The 22,815-nt window shown below is 42.2% G+C and overlaps 1 protein-coding gene across 1 annotated transcript in view; it reads right to left on the bottom strand.

Moving 5' to 3' along the window:
- Positions 1 to 22,815, bottom strand: part of PPFIBP1 (PTPRF interacting protein, binding protein 1 (liprin beta 1)) — a 171,298-nt gene that overhangs the window by 71,685 nt on the left and 76,798 nt on the right. The window lies entirely within an intron of this gene.

Raw genomic sequence — 22,815 nt, 5'->3', positions numbered from 1 at the left:
AGGGAGGGAGGGAGGGAGGGAGGAAGGGAGGGAAGATTTACATAGAGTGAAATGCACAGGTCTTAACTGTACAATGTGATGAGTTCTGATGAATGCACACACCTATGTAACACATATCAACATTCGTACCACCTTGTATATATTTTGGTGGAAAAGCTAACGGAATTTGATATAGTGCTTGGGAACAAGAAATGACTCAAGGGCTGTGGCCTACTCCACAGAAGGATGGAGTGGCCATTTACTGAGGCAACTGACTACCCAGTCCCAGCCCCAGGCATAACAAGTACTGCCTCCATCCACCGAAGAAAGGAAGCTAGAAGAATTATAAAATTATCACTCACGGAGAGTCATCCCCTGCCATCCTGTACAGTAAGGCATAATGAAATAGCTGGATCTTGCCCGTGAAAGCTGTATGTCATGGCAGAATACCCAAGCCAAACCCATTACCACAAACAGCATTACGAACTCTCATAACACTTTAAAAACAAAACAAAACTCTATTATCAGGTACCATGTGGAAGCATGGCTTATCTCTACCAGATTACTATACCTGGTGAGGGAAAAGGTGTGTCTCTGGAAGGTGGGCTCCCTTAACTTGGGTCCACGGGATGTTGTCTCTATCACACTGAGCTTTTAAAGAATGAAAGCCACACTTTTAATCGCTTCTATGCCAAGCTTAGCTCAGGACATGGTGCTCGGCAAAGGACTGAAGAATAAATGTATAACCACCAACAAAATTATTCATTAATCGCCACCAAACATGCTAGGTAGTACTGCATATGAAACAACAGTGCATTAATAGACTTGTTTGGCTCTTTTAGGTCTTAGATCATCAACCTAGATTTTGTTTTCACTTGAATAAAAGTCCCAGTATCCCATAGCTTTTAGGAGAGGGATTGAGGGCAGGGGGAGGGAGGGGGCAGAAGAAAAGCAGAGCCAGTAAATATGTTGCATTGTTTTGACATGAATTTGAAAGCTTGCTTTTATGCTACCGATATGCTGAATGACAGGGGCAAGACTACCAAATAGCCAATGTAACCAGGACTTTCCATATTTTACAATACCTGGTAGGACTAGTGCTTCAAAATGACATGGATAAATTTATTCATATGTATATATTCAATATTTATCATTTGCCCACCGGGTGCCAGAAACTATTCCAGGCACTGAGGAGTTTCCATTCTAGTGACCATCTGCCAATTTTTGCATTTGTTCTCCAATAAAGTCCATCTCACAGACCTGATTATGTGAGACCACCTGCAGGAGACATAACTTTCCTAGCCAAGGATAGCATCTGTCTTATTTTCAAGTGGCATCTCCAAAGTTCGATATTCTAAGTGACGGGGGCACAAATTCTATTTAACGTGGTGCTTGAGTTTAAAAGCAGACAAGGGAATAATATTCTTGGCTTTCACATTTTTGCTGCTTATACCATACGCATTGGATGTCTGTGAATAATCTTAATCTCAGGATGCCTCAAGTCCTACCTTCTGTTAAGAAGTAATTTAGTATTAAAAGTGTATTTTTCCTTATGAAACTTCTTGCTATGTCTTGATTCAGCTGTACCAAGCACTGCTAGAGAAAGTGGGGTTGGCTCCACTTCAAATGCCTGATATCTAACTTCAACCTTGACTGAGCACTTCATGTTACTCAACAATCCTTTTATTCATCATTAGTTCCCTCCCTATCACATTCCTCATAATGGCTGTCTCTAAAAATTCCTATAAAATTCTCCCCTAATCTATTCCTATTCGTGCAGACCCTTAATCTCGGTAGATTATTTCTTAGCCTCCCATACAGAGAATCCTGAGAGCTCTCCTCTAGCTAAAATTTCTACGTACACTTACTTGCCTATTCCAGGATCACAGTCTTCTGCCAAAACTTTTCATCCTTATTCTTGATTTCATCCCAACCTTTTAAACAATGACTCCCTCATTCTTGTATATCTTCAATCACAAACTAATCCTCAGTTTCCTTCTGTTCCATGAATAATATGTTGAAAATCTTTTGGCCCTAAAATTCCCAGTCAAAAACAAAAAACAACTCCCAAATCCTTCTCTTCACCCTTTATAACTTACAGATCTAGCTCTGACTCTTCACAATTACGCCTTAAAATGAGTGATCCCCACATACTATTTCTCCTGATCCCTACTGCAATTTGGGATATCCTAGCACCAAAAAAATGTCATCAAAGATCATCATCACTTGAAGAGGTTGCATGGCTGCAAAGTGACAGAGAAAAGATTCAAACAAAAACAGAATTATAACACCCTAAATGTGCATCAATGGGGCTTTCAATATGTACTTGTGGAATTGAATCCATAATATTTTGTAAATAAGGCCAAAAATTTGATTGAAACAATTCCTCTAGGCAACAAAACAAACAAGTGGGACTACACTAACAAAAAAAACAAAAAACAAAAAAAAAAAGGTTTTGCAAAGCAAAAGAAACCATCAATAAAATGAAAAAGCAACCGATGCAATGGAAGAAAATATTTGCAAATCATATATCTGATAAAGGGTTAGTATCCAAAATATATTTTAAAAATACTCATACACCTCAATAGCAAATAAACAACTTGATCAAAAAATGGGCAGAGGATCTGAATAGGCATTATTTTAAAGAAAACATATGGGTGACCAACTCATACATGAAAGGATGCCCAACATCACTAATCATCAGGGAAATGCAAATCAAAACCACAATGAGCTATCATCTCATACCTGTGAAAATGACTTATCAAAAGACAAAAAATAACATGTTGGTGAGGATATAGAGAAAATGGGACCCTGTGCTCTGTTGGTGGGAATGTAAATGATGCAGCTACTATGAAAAACAGAATAGAGGTTCCTCAAAAAATTAAAAATAGAATTACATATGATCCAGCAATTCCACTTCTGGATATTTATGTGAAAACAACAAAAACACTAAATCCAAAGATATATGCACCCCTGTGTTCATTGCAGCACTATTTACAATAGCTAATAAATGAAAACAACCTGCAATGGAATATTATTTTGCCATAAACAGAATGAAATTTTGTCATTTATAACAACATCAGTGGACACTGAGGGCACTATGCTAAGTGAAATAAGACAAAGACAAATACCATATGTTCTCACTTATATGTGGAATCTGAACAAACAAACAAACAAACAAAAAGTGGCTCATAGATATAGAGAATAGACTGGTGGTTGCCAGAGGTGGGGGGCAGGGGAAGGAGAGGAATGATGATGGCAAAATGGGTAAAGAGGGTCAAAAGGTACTTCCAGTTATAAAAGAAAGAAGTCCTGGAGATGTAATATACACCATGTGACTATAGTTAAGAACACTGTATTGCATATTTGAAAATCATTAACAGAGTAAAACTTTAAGGTTTTTTTCTTTTTTTTTTTAAATATATTTTATTGATTTTTTAGAGAGAGGAAGGGAGAGAGAGAGATAGTTAGAAACATCGATGAGAGAGAAACATCGATCAGCTGCCTCCTGCACATCCCCCACTGGGGATGTGCCCGCAACCCAGGTACATGCCCTTGACCGGAATCGAACCTGGGACCTTTCAGTCCGCAGGCCGACGCTCTATCCACTGAGCCAAACCGGCTTCGGCAAGGTTTTTTTCTTGTTTAAAAAATTCTTTATTGTTTAAAGTACTACTAAAGTTTTCATCACAAGAAAAAATAGTTTTGTAACTATGTATGGTGATAGATGTTAACTTCACTTATTGTGGTGATCAATTCATAATATATACAAATATCAAGTCATTATGTTGTACACTTGAAACTAATAAAATGTTGTATGTCAATTTTACCTTAAAAAAGGGGGGGGGTGAAAAACAAACAAATGGTTCTGAAAACAAAGACAGAGAGATAGCCATTGATCAGAGTATAAGAAAAATTCCATGGAATATTAGTGCAACACAAGAGTGACAGAAATCCATTATGTCCTCCCTCAATTTCTACCCTATAAGTCAGAGCACAGGATTGTAATCTTTTCTTTGTAATTAATTTACTTATTTAAAAATTATAGATGACATATAATATTAAATTAGTTTCAAGTGCACAACATAAGTGATTTGACATTTATATACCTTACAAGTGATTCCACAATAAGTCTAGGAACTTTCACTGTACAAAGTTGTATTACAGTACTATTAACTATATTCCTATGCTATATATTACAGCCCCACGGTTTATTTTAGAGCTACTATCTTTTCAATGTAAGGGAGCAGCTCTTTTGAGTTTGCAGAGTTCAGAAAATGGTTTGAGAAAATGTGTGTGAGGTGCCTTGCATATGCCTGGTCCATTTTAAGGGCTCCATAAATATCGGCTCCAAGCAACTACATTTTCTGTCTCTGCCAGATACCAGCTGAGAACATCGTGTGTGGGCCTTTTACGCTTACCTTCTGCTCTATATGAAGTCCAGAGCTCAGCACCCTTCATTGGTTCCATAAATACTTTCTCATGACAAACCTCTCCTACCCTACAAATTATGCTAAAAACAACAACAATGATGATAAGGACATAAAAAGGAAAGAAAGAAAAAAAGGAGGGAGGAGGCGGAGAAAAGGAAGAAAAAAAGTAAGAAAAGCAAATAACGTTTATTAAGTGCTCACCCCACTGAGAGAGCTGGGGCATTAGTGCCCTAGGACTGTGACAGTAAAAAGAGACAAGCTCTCCAAAAACTATGCAGAACCCTTTTTTTAATACTCACCCAAGGATATGTTTATTGATTTTAGGAAAAGAAGGAGGAAGACAGAAGGAGGGAGGGAGGGAGGAAAGGAGGGAGATAGAGAAAGAGAGATACATTGATTGGTTGCCTCCCTTATGCTCCCGGAACAGGGATGGAATTTGCAACCTAGGTATGTGCCCTGACTTGGAATCAAACCTGCAACCTTTTGGTGTATGGAATGACATTCCAACCAACTGAGCTACCCAGCGAGGTACTCAGACTGGGGGGAGGACAGAAAGAAAGGAGAGTTGGCTTTTTAATGAAGAAAGAGAGAACTGGCCTTTTGTCTTAGGGAAATCCTATATAATAAAACCCTAATATGCAAATCAACTAAATGGCAGAACGATTGGTCACTATGACGCTCACTGACCACCAGGGGGCAGACACTCAACGCAGGAGCTGCCACCTGGTGGTCAGTGGGCTGCCATGGTGGAGCACCGCTCAGCCAGAAGCTGGGCTCACGGCTGGCTGGCGAGCCAGCAGGCAGCGCTAAGGACCCCTCGAGGGATGTCCAACTGCCGGGTTAGGCTCACTAAGCCAGCAGGCAGACATCCCCAGAGGGGTCCCGGGCTGCAAGAGGGCGCAGGCCAGGCTGAGGGACTCTGCTCCCCAGTGCACCGGGCCTCTAGTATATATACTATAACCTACTTTATCTTAATAGTAACTATTACGGGGGCCTTTCCCACAGAGTCAGAAAGCACCCTGACCTCGTCTCCTTCCATACTGTTACAGGCTCACAGAGGCATAATGAAGCTGTCATGTGGTATCTAACCAGCCCTAAATTCTGTTTCCACAGTGATGGTAGTTTTGTTAACAGATTGCTGATACTTTAGGATATACTTGATGGGAGACAAAAGTTGACTTATTCAGTAGAGACAGGAGAGAAGATCCCATTCATCCCTGTCTCTGAGGCTCAGAGAAACAAAATTAGAGTCGTGCCTCAACACCCAGAAGCCTAAGAAGATCCATACCCGCCACATTAACACATGGCACATTGGGGAACAGGGCGTGAGGTCAGCTTAAAACACAGAGCGGGGCAGACAAGTATGACAGGACCCCGCGGTCTTCAGAGGAAGAGGTTTGGAAGATGCCTGATCTCCCAGGAACTTGCAAAGGCCCAGAGGAGAAAAGGAAGACATCCTTCAGCTCAAGGATCTACAGCTCTGAAGGGGTCACTGGACAGCATCACATGCTGCCAGCACTTGACATAAACCGTCAGCCCAAAGCATTGGAACTGTGGGTGTCAAAACCGCTCAGCTACACAAGGCTTATGTGGAAAATGAAGGATATGCAAGAACAGTGTGACTAAAACATGTGTCAAGTAAAAACACATCACGGGTCACCGTGTTATTATATTTTAAATCCTTGAAACTTGGAACAGGTTAGACATTTTACAGGTCATGGACTTGGATAGGAAGGGAGTGACTGAAGTCCTCTTAATAAAGGTGCTGCTCTCATCTTTGTTTTCATTTACTTAACACTTTTTGATCTCGTGACTCATGAAATGAGTGAGGGAGAGAGCCCTGCTATCTGCAGAACCAACACCACCAACATGAGGTGCTCTGCTGGGTCAGGAAAAGAGGTGAAAATTCAGCTAATTTACAGATTTATTTTGGTGACTTATAGAAGATCCCCAAATGAATATTGCTAGATTTCTGAGGTTAATTTGTATCGAAGCTCTACTATACGTGTTCTACTGAGCTGAACTGTGTCTCCCCCCAAATTCATATGTTGACATCCCAACCCTAGTACCCCAGACCTTATTTGGAGATAGGGTCTTTTCAGAGATAATAAAGTTAAAATGGGATCACTAGGGTGAGTCGTATTCCAATACGACCAGTGTCCTTATAAAAAGGGGAAATTTGGACCCAGAAATGTGCACAGAAGGAAGATGATCTGAAAAAGAAGACAGCCATCTGCAAGCCAAGGAGAGGAGCCTGGAACAGGTCCATCCCTTGAAGTCCTCAGTAGTTCTACCCTATAAGTCAGAGCACAGGATTGTAATCTTTTCTTTGTAATTAATTTACTTATTTAAAAATTATAGATGACATATAATATTAAATTAGTTTCAAGTGCACAACATAAGTGATTTGACATTTATATACCTTACAAGTGATTCCACAATAAGTCTAGGAACTTTCACTGTACAAAGTTGTATTACAGTACTATTAACTATATTCCTATGCTATATATTACAGCCCCACGGTTTATTTTAGAGCTACTATCTTTTCAATGTAAGGGAGCAGCTCTTTTGAGTTTGCAGAGTTCAGAAAATGGTTTGAGAAAATGTGTGTGAGGTGCCTTGCATATGCCTGGTCCATTTTAAGGGCTCCATAAATATCGGCTCCAAGAAACTACATTTTCTGTCTCTGCCAGATACCAGCTGAGAACATCGTGTGTGGGCCTTTTACGCTTACCTTCTGCTCTATATGAAGTCCAGAGCTCAGCACCCTTCATTGGTTCCATAAATACTTTCTCATGACAAACCTCTCCTACCCTACAAATTATGCTAAAAACAACAACAATGATGATAAGGACATAAAAAGGAAAGAAAGAAAAAAAGGAGGGAGGAGGCGGAGAAAAGGAAGAAAAAAAGTAAGAAAAGCAAATAACGTTTATTAAGTGCTCACCCCACTGAGAGAGCTGGGGCATTAGTGCCCTAGGACTGTGACAGTAAAAAGAGACAAGCTCTCCAAAAACTATGCAGAACCCTTTTTTTAATACTCACCCAAGGATATGTTTATTGATTTTAGGAAAAGAAGGAGGAAGACAGAAGGAGGGAGGGAGGGAGGAAAGGAGGGAGATAGAGAAAGAGAGATACATTGATTGGTTGCCTCCCTTATGCTCCCGGAACAGGGATGGAATTTGCAACCTAGGTATGTGCCCTGACTTGGAATCAAACCTGCAACCTTTTGGTGTATGGAATGACATTCCAACCAACTGAGCTACCCAGCGAGGTACTCAGACTGGGGGAAGGACAGAAAGAAAGGAGAGTTGGCTTTTTAATGAAGAAAGAGAGAACTGGCCTTTTGTCTTAGGGAAATCCTATATAATAAAACCCTAATATGCAAATCAACTAAATGGCAGAACGATTGGTCACTATGACGCGCACTGACCACCAGGGGGCAGACACTCAACGCAGGAGCTGCCACCTGGTGGGCAGTGGGCTGCCATGGCGGAGCACCGCTCAGCCAGAAGCCGGGCTCACGGCTGGCTGGCGAGCCAGCAGGCAGCGCTAAGGACCCCTCGAGGGATGTCCAACTGCCGGGTTAGGCTCACTAAGCCAGCAGGCAGACATCCCCAGAGGGGTCCCGGGCTGCAAGAGGGCGCAGGCCAGGCTGAGGGACTCTGCTCCCCAGTGCACCGGGCCTCTAGTATATATACTATAACCTACTTTATCTTAATAGTAACTATTACGGGGGCCTTTCCCACAGAGTCAGAAAGCACCCTGACCTCGTCTCCTTCCATACTGTTACAGGCTCACAGAGGCATAATGAAGCTGTCATGTGGTATCTAACCAGCCCTAAATTCTGTTTCCACAGTGATGGTAGTTTTGTTAACAGATTGCTGATACTTTAGGATATACTTGATGGGAGACAAAAGTTGACTTATTCAGTAGAGACAGGAGAGAAGATCCCATTCATCCCTGTCTCTGAGGCTCAGAGAAACAAAATTAGAGTCGTGCCTCAACACCCAGAAGCCTAAGAAGATCCATACCCGCCACATTAACACATGGCACATTGGGGAACAGGGCGTGAGGTCAGCTTAAAACACAGAGCGGGGCAGACAAGTATGACAGGACCCCGCGGTCTTCAGAGGAAGAGGTTTGGAAGATGCCTGATCTCCCAGGAACTTGCAAAGGCCCAGAGGAGAAAAGGAAGACATCCTTCAGCTCAAGGATCTACAGCTCTGAAGGGGTCACTGGACAGCATCACATGCTGCCAGCACTTGACATAAACCGTCAGCCCAAAGCATTGGAACTGTGGGTGTCAAAACCGCTCAGCTACACAAGGCTTATGTGGAAAATGAAGGATATGCAAGAACAGTGTGACTAAAACATGTGTCAAGTAAAAACACATCACGGGTCACCGTGTTATTATATTTTAAATCCTTGAAACTTGGAACAGGTTAGACATTTTACAGGTCATGGACTTGGATAGGAAGGGAGTGACTGAAGTCCTCTTAATAAAGGTGCTGCTCTCATCTTTGTTTTCATTTACTTAACACTTTTTGATCTCGTGACTCATGAAATGAGTGAGGGAGAGAGCCCTGCTATCTGCAGAACCAACACCACCAACATGAGGTGCTCTGCTGGGTCAGGAAAAGAGGTGAAAATTCAGCTAATTTACAGATTTATTTTGGTGACTTATAGAAGATCCCCAAATGAATATTGCTAGATTTCTGAGGTTAATTTGTATCGAAGCTCTACTATACGTGTTCTACTGAGCTGAACTGTGTCTCCCCCCAAATTCATATGTTGACATCCCAACCCTAGTACCCCAGACCTTATTTGGAGATAGGGTCTTTTCAGAGATAATAAAGTTAAAATGGGATCACTAGGGTGAGTCGTATTCCAATACGACCAGTGTCCTTATAAAAAGGGGAAATTTGGACCCAGAAATGTGCACAGAAGGAAGATGATCTGAAAAAGAAGACAGCCATCTGCAAGCCAAGGAGAGGAGCCTGGAACAGGTCCATCCCTTGAAGTCCTCAGTAGGTTCCAACCCTGCCGACACTCTGATTATGGACTTCCAGTCTCCAGAAATGGAAGGCATTGCTCTTGGAAAGACACCCAACCCTGCCGACACTCTGATTATGGACTTCCAGTCTCTTGGAAAGACACCCAGTTTGTGGTGCTTTGCTATGGCAGCTCTGGCAAACTAATACAAGTGGCGAGATGCTGCGTCGGGCATGACTACAAAGGTACAGGGCATCCCATGAGGCAGAGTTTAGAGTGCAACTGGCCTGAGAAACCCAGCCACTGCTCTATATAGAAGAACGTGTTTTATAGGCAACAATCTGCTGGACATGTTATATTCTTTTCAGTGACAACACTCAGCAGCTGCCTTTTATAACCTGGCAATGAGCATAACACACTAATCCTATTAGATGCAACACATTCAGCGATTTCCATTTCAAAACAAACATTTACAGAGCGATTACTTGCTCCCATATTCAAATCCGATTCCTACTGAGAGACCCAAAAATGACCTCCAGAGAATGTCCATTAGTTTTAAAATCACAAAGTATTGCATATGCTTGGTTGTATTTCATATTTTCTTATACTACCCCTGCCACATATAATGTGTTGGCACATCCATAAAGCTGAAAAAAAGATTTAAAAAGACAAAAACAATATTCAACACTGAGTTGAAAAACAAGAAACAAAACTGCCCCCAAATCAAAGGCAAAATTATCATAATGGTATTTATCCAGTGTTTGCTCAGGGAGAGATTTATGCTAGGATCCTGGCAGAGGATATGTGGATATAGAACATGTACATCAAAGCAATCTAGGACTGATGAATAGTTTTGTACCAACAATGAAAGTGCTTAATAAAACGCTCGATTTAAATTTTTATAAGATGACTCAGGCCTACCAAGAATGAGGTCTCCTCCCATTTCTTCTCCTGCCAGGTCTCACATACTTCAAGTCATTTTCACAAGAGCAAACATGTCAGATGAAAGAATGTCCTGCCACTCCAACAAGTTGGAGGCCCTCCTCCACATACTAAAACCACGGTAGTCTGTCGGCTTTAGGTATTCCGTTCCAAACTTACATGCTAGCATTTAAACACATTCTAGGTTGCAAATTACTCCGAATCTTCAACTGTGAGACAGGGCAAGTACGTTAAGCAGCACAGATATGTTTTCAAGCAACATGCTGGCTTGGAAAGACACATCCAGGATATCCTAGTCACGCAAAAACCAATTTGTACAGCTTCATGGTAGGAGCCTTTTTGTATTTACAATGATTACTACATCGGCAGGCTACCGGGGATTTCAAAACCTTGTCCAGGACGCTGCTTCGAAATAGGACAAACAGGCCTATTTTCATTTGGAGGCAAACCAAGTGACACGTCGAGTGAGGGTCACCATTCTGGCTAAGCAGGTTGTGTCCCACACAGGGTGCCCTGCCCTGGCAAGTGGAGGCTGCGATCCAGCCTGTCCCAGCACCAGGGCCACATCTGCCTGCAGGGCCGCCGTCTTCTAACCCCACGAACGCACCCTAAGGACCACACCACTCTCCCCTGCTTCTCCGTGGATACCCTTGGAACAGAGAGCTAGCATCACCTCAGCAAAGAGCATGGTTTTACATGTGTTTAGTTCAAGCAGTGAAACAGTGACTGGGACAGGAGGTTAAAGAACAGAGAGGGAGATGTTGGCAGGGACCATGTCATGCAGGGCCCATGAGGGCCATTTTAAGAATCTAAAGATTATTCAGGGCTGTCACTGAAGGGTCTTAAGCCTAGGGGTGACTTGATAGGGAGTTTGTGTTTCTTAAAAAAAAACTTTCTGGCTCCTACATAGGTGAGGAATCAGAAGGAAGCCAGAGAATATGGGGGAAGGTTCAGGTGAGAATTGGTGGGCAGACAATGATGAGGACAAAGCAGACAGGTTGTATTAGAAGATGGAACTGACAGGGCTTTGTGACTGACCAGCTGCGGGGAGAAAGTGTGAGAGAGAAGGAATGATGTCCAGGAAGACACCCAGCCTGTGCCACGAAAAAGTGGGCCAATGATGATGCTGTTTATAAAGAGCACTGGAGGAGGAGCAAGTTTGAGGGGTTAAGGTCATGAGTTCTATGGAATTGAGACTTCCATAGAGCAGTGGGTTAATATGCCTTAGAGTAAAAGTCAGTACTAAAATATGAAATACCTTTCTTACATTTTTCGTTATAAAATCTGAGAAATACAATTATGACCAGAGTTTTAAAAGCACTGTGGCTCCATGCTGAATATAAGACTTGTAGTTCTCGAATTATTCTCGATGACCACATTCCTGTCCCCACCCCCAGAACATTCTCGGTTGGACCAGTTGCCCTAAAAGTAAACAAATCTCAGAAGAAAAGGGGGAAAAGATAAGTCCATGCGATAGGAGTTGTAGGTCACATAACACCCAGATGACCATCCCCTTCTCCGTTTTGCTCCCACAGTCTGTTCCTATCCTCACCTATAGATTGTTTACACATCCAATGAGAGCCGTGAGTCTCACAGTGTGATCCCCAAACCAAGCAGCATCAGCAGAACTTGAGAACTTGTTAGACATGGAAATTCTCAGGCCCCATCCCAGACCTACTGAATGGGAAACTCTGAGGGTGGGACTCAGCAGTCTGTGCTTGAACAAGTCCTGCAGGTGATTCTAGGGCACGCTCAAGTTCAAGAACCACTGACAATGAGATTTCCTTCATGTCTACTTGCTAATTTCCGTATTTCTTTTTGCCTGTTATCAGTTCCTTGGTGTCCAAAACTGCAGCCGATATCAAAACAAAGCTCCTCCCCCAGGTGATGCCATCCTCCCTCTTGGTTCTCACACTACCTCCCTCCTCAAAGTGCCCAGACACCCAATTTTGTCTCCACTAAACTGAATCCACCCCATACCCTTGTGTCACTTGTTGGTGGCATGGCCCTTGGGCTCTGAGCTCCTTCACTTCATACCAACTGTGCCACTAAAGAAGCCTGCCTTGTGCTGTAAGCTGCGTGAGCATGTTCACAACAGGAGCCCTGCCTTTTATTTGAATTCATCATAGTGTCGGATAATAGAGAAAACCTAATAAAAGTCTAACTGGTTGTTCTAAATCAGTGTTTCCCAAGGAGGAGTCTACCAGCATGTTGAGGGTGCAGATTCTAGGCCCAATTTCTATCTATTAAACTAGAAATTTCTGGGGACAGGGACCTACATTTTCAATGCACAATGAAATCTGATCACCTCTGAGGTAGACAAAATTCGTCTTGAAAGGGGCAGACTTAGATTAACTGCTTCTAGAGCACAGGATACTGAACTAAGAAGAAGAAACAAAAGGCGAAGAGCTTACCTCCTTCTTAACCTGGGGCCTACCTCTTTAATGTATTCCGCAGCTTGTCAGGTTCAAAACCAGGACACTACACTTGGTCCTCTCGAATGTTGTGGAATAATCTATCAGTGTGTCTTCCCAGCCTACACTTATGGGATTGGTTTTCCGACCCTAATGAATTTTAACTTTTTAATATTCAGTCCAGGAATTTGGGCTTTAAGACTATTTAGAAGTTATTCTTTCCACCTATTTCTCCTAGACCTATTCATTTGTATGGTCAGTATTGACAAAATGTAAACATGGATTTTTTTTTTAGGTGTAAAAAGAAAACACCAAAATAGCTGCCAAATGGCAAATGACATTATTTATAACCCGTGACACATTGTTCCACAACCAAAAATACCTCCTGGCTTTAGTTCTGAAAGTTAAACTTACTCTCCCATAACCAACTGCTCTACAACCTCCTCTTATCAAGAGGTATGTGCTCTATCCCCCCATACACACCCCAAAAATGCCTACAGCTAGACAGATTGACTGTCAAAGTAGTTACAACAAAGCATGCTATGTAACAGAAGCAGAAGGAAGTCCGAGACAAGTGACTTTTAATGCTACTGCAAGAGAAGTGGTTATGCAGAAATGACGACAAGCTCTTTCCTAGAATTAGCATTGATTGGGTCCTTTCTCAAAACAATTTGTGCTCATCTTTATCTTGTCAAACACATGCAAATCCTTTTTTTTAAAACTTCACTAATTAAATTTTCACCAGTCCTTTCTAAACAAAGCTGTGTAGGAAACACACACACACACACACACACACACACACACACACACACACCTAAAGTCTCTAACAATTATTAGCTCTTACTTTTTACTTTTTTAAATTGCCAAATTCTATTTCTGGGATTCGTTTTAAGGGGATAATTTTAATAAATGTTCATGGGAAGAACCTATATTGGCTCATTCTGGCTAGCAGAAATCTGTGTTTGTTTGTTTCTTAAATTGAGTATACTTAACATGGTAAAAGTCACCCTTTTTAGGTGTAAAAGTCAATGAGTTCTGGTAAATGTACACAGTCGGGTAACCACCACCAAAATTAGGAAATTAAAAGGTATTGGCTTGCATTTGTAGCTCAATTATTGGATAGTGCTGGTAGAGATTATGGCTGTCCCCTCAGTCCCTCTGCAGCAGTGACCACGTCCCCACCGCTAGCTCCTGACAACCTGTCATCTGATTTCTACACTTAAAGTTTTGTCTTTGTTTAAAATATTTCTTCTTTTTGTCTTGTATCTTCTAATTTTCCATAATACCTAGTATTGTTTTTTGTAATTTAAGCAAAGTTATTTTTATCTTCAAAATATTTGAAAAAGCTGTGAACATTTCCTATAGTTTTCATTAGCCAATGTCATTTTCATTAACCAATGTCATTTCATTAACCAGTTCCTAAATTAGGAGGCCACCACACATGCATTCTGGGTAACAAACTATCTTCCAAAAGACGACGTGCACAAAGTGGTTCATAATTGAATAGAGACCATTGTGCAGGCGCACAAGAGCATCTATTCACAGATGCTAGGGGAGATCTGAGGCAGAGGTGGGGAACTTCCTGTAGCTTAATTTTATTTAGCCTCAGGCCTGTGGAGAGAAAGCTTTATCTGTGCGAAGGAAAGGTTGGAGAGAAATGTAAAGCACTGAATTGGTAAATAATTTACAAGTGGGAGGGGGAGCAGGGATGGGAGGTTTTGGTCCACAGAGAGTGTCTACTGGAGGAAACTCTGTAATGGCTAAAGATAAATGGCCAGAGAGATGCAGAAAACACCCACCCTAGACTCACCTGTTCCCATTCTGCTTTTCTTCTAGTTCCCTTCTAATAATACTGAATTATTATTTATAATAGGCATTCACATTTCCTGCTCCTATTCACACTCATTCGTCATTTGTACTTCAGATATCATCTTTCCGATTTTCTAGTATATAAGAAAAACACTGTAGGCTACCTCCTATCCTTATGTTCTCCCACTGGGTTAGCTGTTTTAAGATGCTTTGGATGGAATATTGTCACCTGGTCCCAATAAGTAAGTTAGCTAAATCTTGATGCTAGAATTTCGTCCCATCGGCCTCTAATGAAACTTCCTTTTGTTGAGAGTGTTACCCAAATTCACAAAAGGACAGAACATAGGGAACTCCAGGGCAACAGAACCTCTGCAATGGTGAAAATATTTTGTTTGCCTTATGCAATAAGGTAGCCACTAGTTACAGGTGGTCATTGAGCACTCGGAAAAAATAAACTTTTAATTTCATTTTAAATATAACTGCTACATGTGGCTAGTGGCTACCCTGCAAGACAGCACAGTTCTGGAGCCTACAAAACGAGGCTATTCGATGTTTTTAGGCCTGCTTGCCATTAAATGCTTGTATGTGTGGCAGAATTCGCTCTGTGAATTGCTTTCATGGCCATACTGGGAGGTGAAGATGTGTAAAAGGAGACCAATAGTTCCCATCTACTGTCATTGTTGGCTAATCATATCAAGCCTTGAGGTATAACCAGCTGAGGCCAGTTCTCAGCAGCGGCTCGGGCCTCTGTCTCTGGAGGCAGATCTGAACTGCACAGGTAAGCCTGGGGTGAAAATACACCACTCAGAAGCTTGTCATGAAGATTAAATGATCCACCAGGTGAAAGCAGCTAGCAGAGGCCCGGTAACATTGAACTTTGCATACACCACAACACTACTTTCACCATCCTCCTCCTCCTCTAATGAAGTCCATGAGCTTCGATAAGGTCTTGCCTGTTTGGGAATGGGCATATAAATAGAGCATAGGAAACTGCACCCATCCTCTCCCCACCCCCCAAAATAAACACTGTAAATACTTCAGCTAGGAATCTGGGTGGGGAAAATGATGACCTTGTCACAACAATTCTTATAAAACAAAACAAGCTATGAGAATAAGGCACTTCCTTTTTTCTAAAGAGTATCCCTTATAGTCTGTTTACATTACCCCCCCACAAGTTTTTTTTATTGTGGTAAAATAAACATAACAAAAGTTACCATCTTAACCATTTTAAGTGTCCAGTGCAGTGGTATGGAGACTAAATTTACATTGGTTTTTGTCTTCAAAGGTAAAACAATATAGTATTTATTTGTAAATCTTGATGCTAGAATATCATCCCATCTGCCTCTAATAAACTAAAATGCTATTAAAGCCTGCAGGAGATAAATAGCATTTTCAGAATAGTGTTCATGGCAGAAGTGGGGAAAGAAGGGAACCAGCGAAGGAACACAAGGGGGCATAAATCATTATGTAGAACAGTGATTCCCAAAGTGGGCGCTACCGCCCCCTGGTGGGCGCTGCAGCGATCCAGGGGGGCGGTGATGGCCACAGGTGCATTTCCATTTTAAGTGTCCAGTGCAGTGGTATGGAGACTAAATTTACATTGGTTTTTGTCTTCAAAGGTAAAACAATATAGTATTTATTTGTAAATCTTGATGCTAGAATATCATCCCATCTGCCTCTAATAAACTAAAATGCTATTAAAGCCTGCAGGAGATAAATAGCATTTTCAGAATAGTGTTCATGGCAGAAGTGGGGAAAGAAGGGAACCGGGGAAGGCACACAAGGGGGCATAAATCATTATGTAGAAGGATGTATTTCTTTTCAAAGAAGTAATGGATCAACTATGGCAAACTTGACCAAAATGAGCTATAAGTATATAGGTTTTTGTTGCATCATTTACTCTACTTACATATTTAAATACTTTTTTAAGTTTTGACCTAATTTTAGACATACAGAGAAGTTGCAAACACAATCCCTCACCTTAAAGTTAGCATCTTAACACAAAAATAATCAGGCCAGGAAATTAACTTTAGTATATTATTAACTAAAAGGAACATATTGCGATCTCCCCAGGTTTTACACCCATGTCCTTTATCTACTCTATGATCCCGTCTAGAATCCCCAGGCACTAGGTGGTTGTTTCTCCTTAGCCTCCTGCAGTCTGTGACACTTTCTCAGTCTTTCCTTGTCTCTTATGACCTTGACACTTGAAAGTGACTTTGTTGAAGGTCTCACAATTGGGGTTTGTCTCGTTACTAGGACAAGAGTATGCATTTTTGGCAACACTACCACAGAAATGATGCTGTGTCCTCAGTGCATCATATCATGGGGTCCAGGATATCTCTTTTTGTCTGGTTAAAAATATTTCATTATTTCAAAACATGAAGAATAAGTAGCTATTTTAGTCTGGGTTCTCCAGAGAAACAGAACCAACAGTACAAATATGTATATGTATATGCACACATATGTATATGTATATACACACATATAAAAAAATACAGACACACACACTAATTTTAAAAAATAGATTTACTGTAAGAAACTGGCTTACACGGTCATGGAAGCTGAAGAGTCTCAAGAGCTGCTCTCGGTAAGCTGGAGACCTGGGAGGGCCAATGGTATTTCTCTAGTCAGAATCCAAAGGCCTGAGAAGCAGGAAAACTGACAATATAAGTTCCAGCCCAAGTCCAGAGTCCCAAGAACCAGGAGAGCTGACGACGTCAGATCCAGTCTGAGTACAAAGATAAGAGCAGACCAATGTCCCAACAGTCAGACGGAGAGCGAATTCTTACTTCGTTTTTTGTTCCCTTCAAGTCTTCAAAGGATTGGATGAGCCCCCCAACCCCCCGCCCCCCCCCCCTCCACACACACTGGGGAGGGCCATCTGCTTTACTCAGCCTAACGATTCAAATGTCCATCTCATCCAGAAACACCCTCCCAGACACCCCCAGAATAAGGTTTAACCAAATAAACATCTGGGTAGCCTGTGGCCCAGTCAGATTAATACATAAAATTAACCAAAATGGCAGCTTCTAAATTATAAGCTTCCTACTCTATATATTTAAGTTCCAAATGCCATCAAGTCAGACGGATTTTAGGAAGTGGTCCAAATTTTAAAGTTACCATTATTACTGGCTTTGGGCCTAAAACATTGTAAATTCATGACATACTGTCATTTTAAAACCTGGAGAGGCTTTATGATGGATGATTTTGCTTCGAGAGAAAAGGTAATGATGAGCCAGCTTATCCTATTTCCCAGAATAAGGTTTAACCAAATAAATATCTGGGTAGCCTGTGGCCCTGTCAGATTAATACATAAAATTAACCAAAATGGTAGTTTCTAAATTATAAGTTTCCTACTCGATATATTTAAGTTCCAAATGTCATCAAGTCAGATGGATTTTAGGAAGTGATCCAAATGTTAAAGTTACCATTATTACTGGCTTTGGGCCTAAAACATTGTAAATTCATGACATACTGTCATTTTAAAACCTGGAGAGGCTTTATTATGGATGATTTTGCTTCGAGAGAAAAGGTAATGATGAGCCAGCTTATCCTATTTAGATAATATGACTGTGATCCAAGAGAAGCTAGACCAGCAAGTCAAATTAAGGCCTTACAGAAATGAACACAAGTGGTAATGTTACTGAAAACCCCAACCCCCGGATCTGTTATTAGAGGTGAAAGCTAAGCTGTGTTTCAGAACTGACTACACTCTCTGCAGCATGACATCCTAAGGGGGATGCGTGTCACTGTTTCTTCCAGAAAAAATACCCGAGTGAATCAATCTATATAAAACTATTAATAGCAATTATCTGTTGAGGGCCGCTGGCAAAACACTCGGGCATCTTTAAATATGTTGGCTGAAACTCAGAGCAAAGGCAGAGCCATGCCCTGGGAGTGGACCTGGTCAACAGACCTGGACGCCACTCAGTTTGACCTTCTCACCCAGTGTTAAGAGGTGGATCTCATGATGTCGCCAGGAACTCAAGGCCCACCCAGATGTGATGGAACTTCCTGTTATTGGAGTATTTTATAAATCTGCTTGAGGTGCTGACTTTCTCTGCGTCTGTCCCTCCATCAGAGGGCAGACACCACACCCAGGCCCAGCTTTCACTCTATTTCTGTCTCAGTCTTGTGTTTTTTCATTTTTCCTTAAACCTCGTCGAGTTCTAATCAAGATTCATCAACCCCCTTGTTCTCTCTCTCTGTGCTGGTCGAGGGAAGAGAGAAACCCCCCTCCCATAATTATCTTTTTTATTCTGGAGAAAAATGGACGTTTCAGGGACATACAGACATGGTGAAAGCTAAGCTGTGTTTCAGAACTGACTACACTCTCTGCAGCATGACATCCTAAGGGGGATGCGTGTCACTGTTTCTTCCAGAAAAAATACCCGAGTGAATCAATCTATATAAAACTATTAATAGCAATTATCTGTTGAGGGCCGCTGGCAAAACACTCGGGCATCTTTAAATATGTTGGCTGAAACTCAGAGCAAAGGCAGAGCCATGCCCTGGGAGTGGACCTGGTCAACAGACCTGGACGCCACTCAGTTTGACCTTCTCACCCAGTGTTAAGAGGTGGATCTCATGATGTCGCCAGGAACTCAAGGCCCACCCAGATGTGATGGAACTTCCTGTTATTGGAGTATTTTATAAATCTGCTTGAGGTGCTGACTTTCTCTGCGTCTGTCCCTCCATCAGAGGGCAGACACCACACCCAGGCCCAGCTTTCACTCTATTTCTGTCTCAGTCTTGTAAGAAAAAGGCCAATTACTAAAAATTACTTACTTAATACCCTTTTAAAAAATCACAGTCAGACAATTCACCTGTCAACAAAAGTCACATGGCAAGTTAAATAAAATTATAACTCTCCATTACTGATACACACACACACACACACACACACACACACACACACACACACACACACACGAGACCCAGTGCACGAAAATTCGTGCACTCGGCAGGCGGGGGGCAGGGGGGTCCTTCAGCCTGGCCTGCACCCTTTCACAGTCTGGGAGTCAGTCCTCAGGGGATGTCCTACTGATGCGGAGAGCGGGCCTAAGCTGCAGTCTGGCCTCCCTCTGCGGGAGGTAACCAGGCTGGCCGATCAGGGAGACAGCGCCACCCCCATCACCCCTCCCGGCCTCCCTCTGTGGAAGGCGAATGGATGGGCAGATCAGGGGACGGTAACATGCCCCCCACCTCATCACCCTTCCGCCGCCGCTGCTGATCACCACCCCCCCATCACAGTTCCCTCCTTCTGCCCACTGGCATAGGCCTTGGCTGTCCTGGCACTGCCTGCTCACTGGCCCTGCTCCCCTCCCCGCCCCCTGCCACCATTCAGTCAATTTGCATATTACGCTTTTATTATATAGGATGGAGAGAGAGAGAGAGGGGGGGGAGGAAGAAAGGGAGATAAATGATATAAATAAAAAAGAGAGAGAGAGAGAGAGAGAGAGAGGAAGAAAGGGAGATAAATGATATAAATAAAATTTTAAAATACCAAGTTTTCTCTGAGGCTGCCCCCATTTGAAACTCTTTTATCTTACAGATGACTCTAATCTTTAGTAGTTTAGGTAGGAAATAATGTTTTCCTACTTAAATGTATATATTTATTTCAAAGTGTTCTATTTCAATGGGTACTGGAACCACATACACCTTCACCCCAGCTGCAGGGAAAGAGAGCTACTTCTGAGTTCCTCCCTAGGCTCCCAGTGTTCTGGAAGGCAGGCACAGTTTCTATGGAAAGCCACAGCAGCAGGATCCAGATTTCATTGGGCCAAAGAGGAAGCTGAATACTTATTTTAAATCTCATTCGAGTCTGCCCCTAATGTGGACACAATTGTTTCGGGCCAGTCCTGTGTACCACCTCTTACAGGTATTTTAGAACATGCTGCTTTACTCAAAGGAGTTTCTTTCAAGAAACCAGAATGCAGGTTTGATTTTGGACTGGGTCAACTCTCCCAAGAATCTTTCAGGGAGGAGGTGAGCAGTCAGACTCCTCAAAGACAAGACTGTGTAGAGGGTAAGAATAGGGTCTCTGGAGACAGACTGCCTACATTTGAATCCAGGCTGTAGAGTTTATGATCTGGGATGGTGGGCAGGTTATACTTTGGTTCCTTCTTCGTTAAAACAGAGCAAATAATGATAATTGACTGGGTTGCTGTAACATATAAACAAACACATGTAAAGTGCTTAGGACAGGATCTGGCATGTAGTAAGTGCACCACAAATGCCAGGGAATATGTTGCTCCTGACTTACAACCCCCGGGATTAGTCTAGGTCCCCAACCACTCAAGAGGGTGGTGAGCAGTCTGTGGCTACGTGCCAAGCAGCCTCTGTTGGGTAGTAGAGATGATTTCTCCCCAGCTCCAACTCTATTTCTTACATCATGCCATCATAACTCCTGAAACAGAGTCACCTAAAATACTCTTCGTTAATACAATCTACAAATTTAAACCCGTACAACAGTGACAAACCTGACAGTCATACCCAAGTTCTTGTTTAATGGAAATAAAGACAGAGAAAAATATTTGGAAAAGATCTTAAGCAACCGATAGATTCCAATGAATTGAGGTTCTTTTATGTCAGACCAGTGTTTCTTGGTGTGTGTGTGTGTGTGTGTGTGTGTGTGTGTGTGTGTGTGTGTTTAAAGCCATGACTCTTTTTGATAAATATAAAAACCTTATGGTTTCTTTTAATGCTATTTGAAACTTGAAAATTTAAAAAACTAAAAGCAAATCTAAGCAATGTTAAGAATATGCTTTTTCAAATTACATATGCACTCCATCCCTAGGAAACTCTGAGTCGATGCCCTACTCCCTTCCTGAAAATAACTGAATTGACTAGAAACAATCTCCCATAGCCTCACAGTTTAGACTAGACTGGAGGTTGCTGTAACGACATTGGCCATGGTCACTGCTCATAGAAAAGGTTCTTTGGTTTAGTCTATGCCACTGAGAGCCTTCAGTCCTACAGAAGAACCCACATTTGTCTTCAGAATCACATATTTGGAAACAGAGAATGAAAGATTTACTATCTCCGCCATGAAGTACCCACTGAGAACACCATAGCAGTGAAGGCAAAGTGGCCAGACTGGGTCACTGGGGAGCCATGATCTGACCAACCCCCAAATAATGTCATGATGCCATTGGAAGGGAAGGGCAGCCTGGGAGGTGGGGGGTGGGGGGGCGGCCTTGGTGAGCAGCAGGGATGCCCAGAGCAAGAAGAAGACAAGGAGAAGCAATTCTAGAAGAACCAAGACACTTCATGTTTCTGAAGAGGCTGAGGCTGTCAAGATAATGTTGGGAACAAAGAGAATAGGAACAGAGATCCAGTTAACAGAATTAATGAAAGAAAGAAAAGAAGAAAGAAAGAAAGAAAGAAGCAGATTTAACCTCAGAAATAAGGAAGAAGCCTAGCTGAAAAACTCAAATAAAATGTGGTACTTAACAATGCATTCCTCCAAATTTTTCCATATCCATCTTCATTTTTTCCCTTCCAATATTATGGAACAACATATTCCTTTTATTACAACTAACCCGTCAGCCCATGCCATGGATCCCACCCTTCGTTTCTCCAAACAAAGCAGCCAAGTTTTATATTTTGAACTCTTTCCTGTATTGATTCCTTACCTCTTTTTTATTTGGAGGGTGGCTGCGGAACTGAACCTCAACTCTGCACCCTCACTTTCTCATTCAGACACCCCTAAAGTATAGTCTATATGCACTGTTCCTACTTCCTCTCCTCCCATTCCCCTCAACCCAGTGCAAACTTATTGATTCCCTTCGCATTAAAGCCAAGCAATAACATTCATGCTGCCAAGTCCACTGGAAGTTTTGTTTGTTTTAACCATGTCAAGTATTTCAATATAGTCTGAATTGCCTGGAAGAGGGCCTGATAAATGAACACTACCGTCCAAGTATAGGCTTCAGGATAAAATCCAGGTTCCCTAATGGAAGGGAGGGGGCCTTCCATGATCTCACCAGCCCCTGCTTGATCTCTCCACACCACTGGCTGTTTCTCACCTCAGTGTCCCTGCTCATGCCCTCTCCTCTGCCTGAAAGGCCCTCCCCACACCCCTGCTTTACACCTAACTTCTTCCCTCCTACGTACACGAGAAGAAATGTCCTCCACTGGCCTTTTCCTGACCCCTCAATCTCCACCACGGCTGCACGAGGCGCCTCCTTTTGTTCTTCCACACCGTTATTTTTAAGTTCTGTCGCTGCACTCACCTC

Source organism: Myotis brandtii, unplaced genomic scaffold (assembly GCF_000412655.1).
Source record: "Myotis brandtii unplaced genomic scaffold, ASM41265v1 scaffold358, whole genome shotgun sequence".
Taxonomy (NCBI): domain Eukaryota; kingdom Metazoa; phylum Chordata; class Mammalia; order Chiroptera; family Vespertilionidae; genus Myotis; species Myotis brandtii.
Note: the sequence above shows the minus strand (reverse complement) of the source record. Positions and strands in the feature narration are given on the sequence as shown.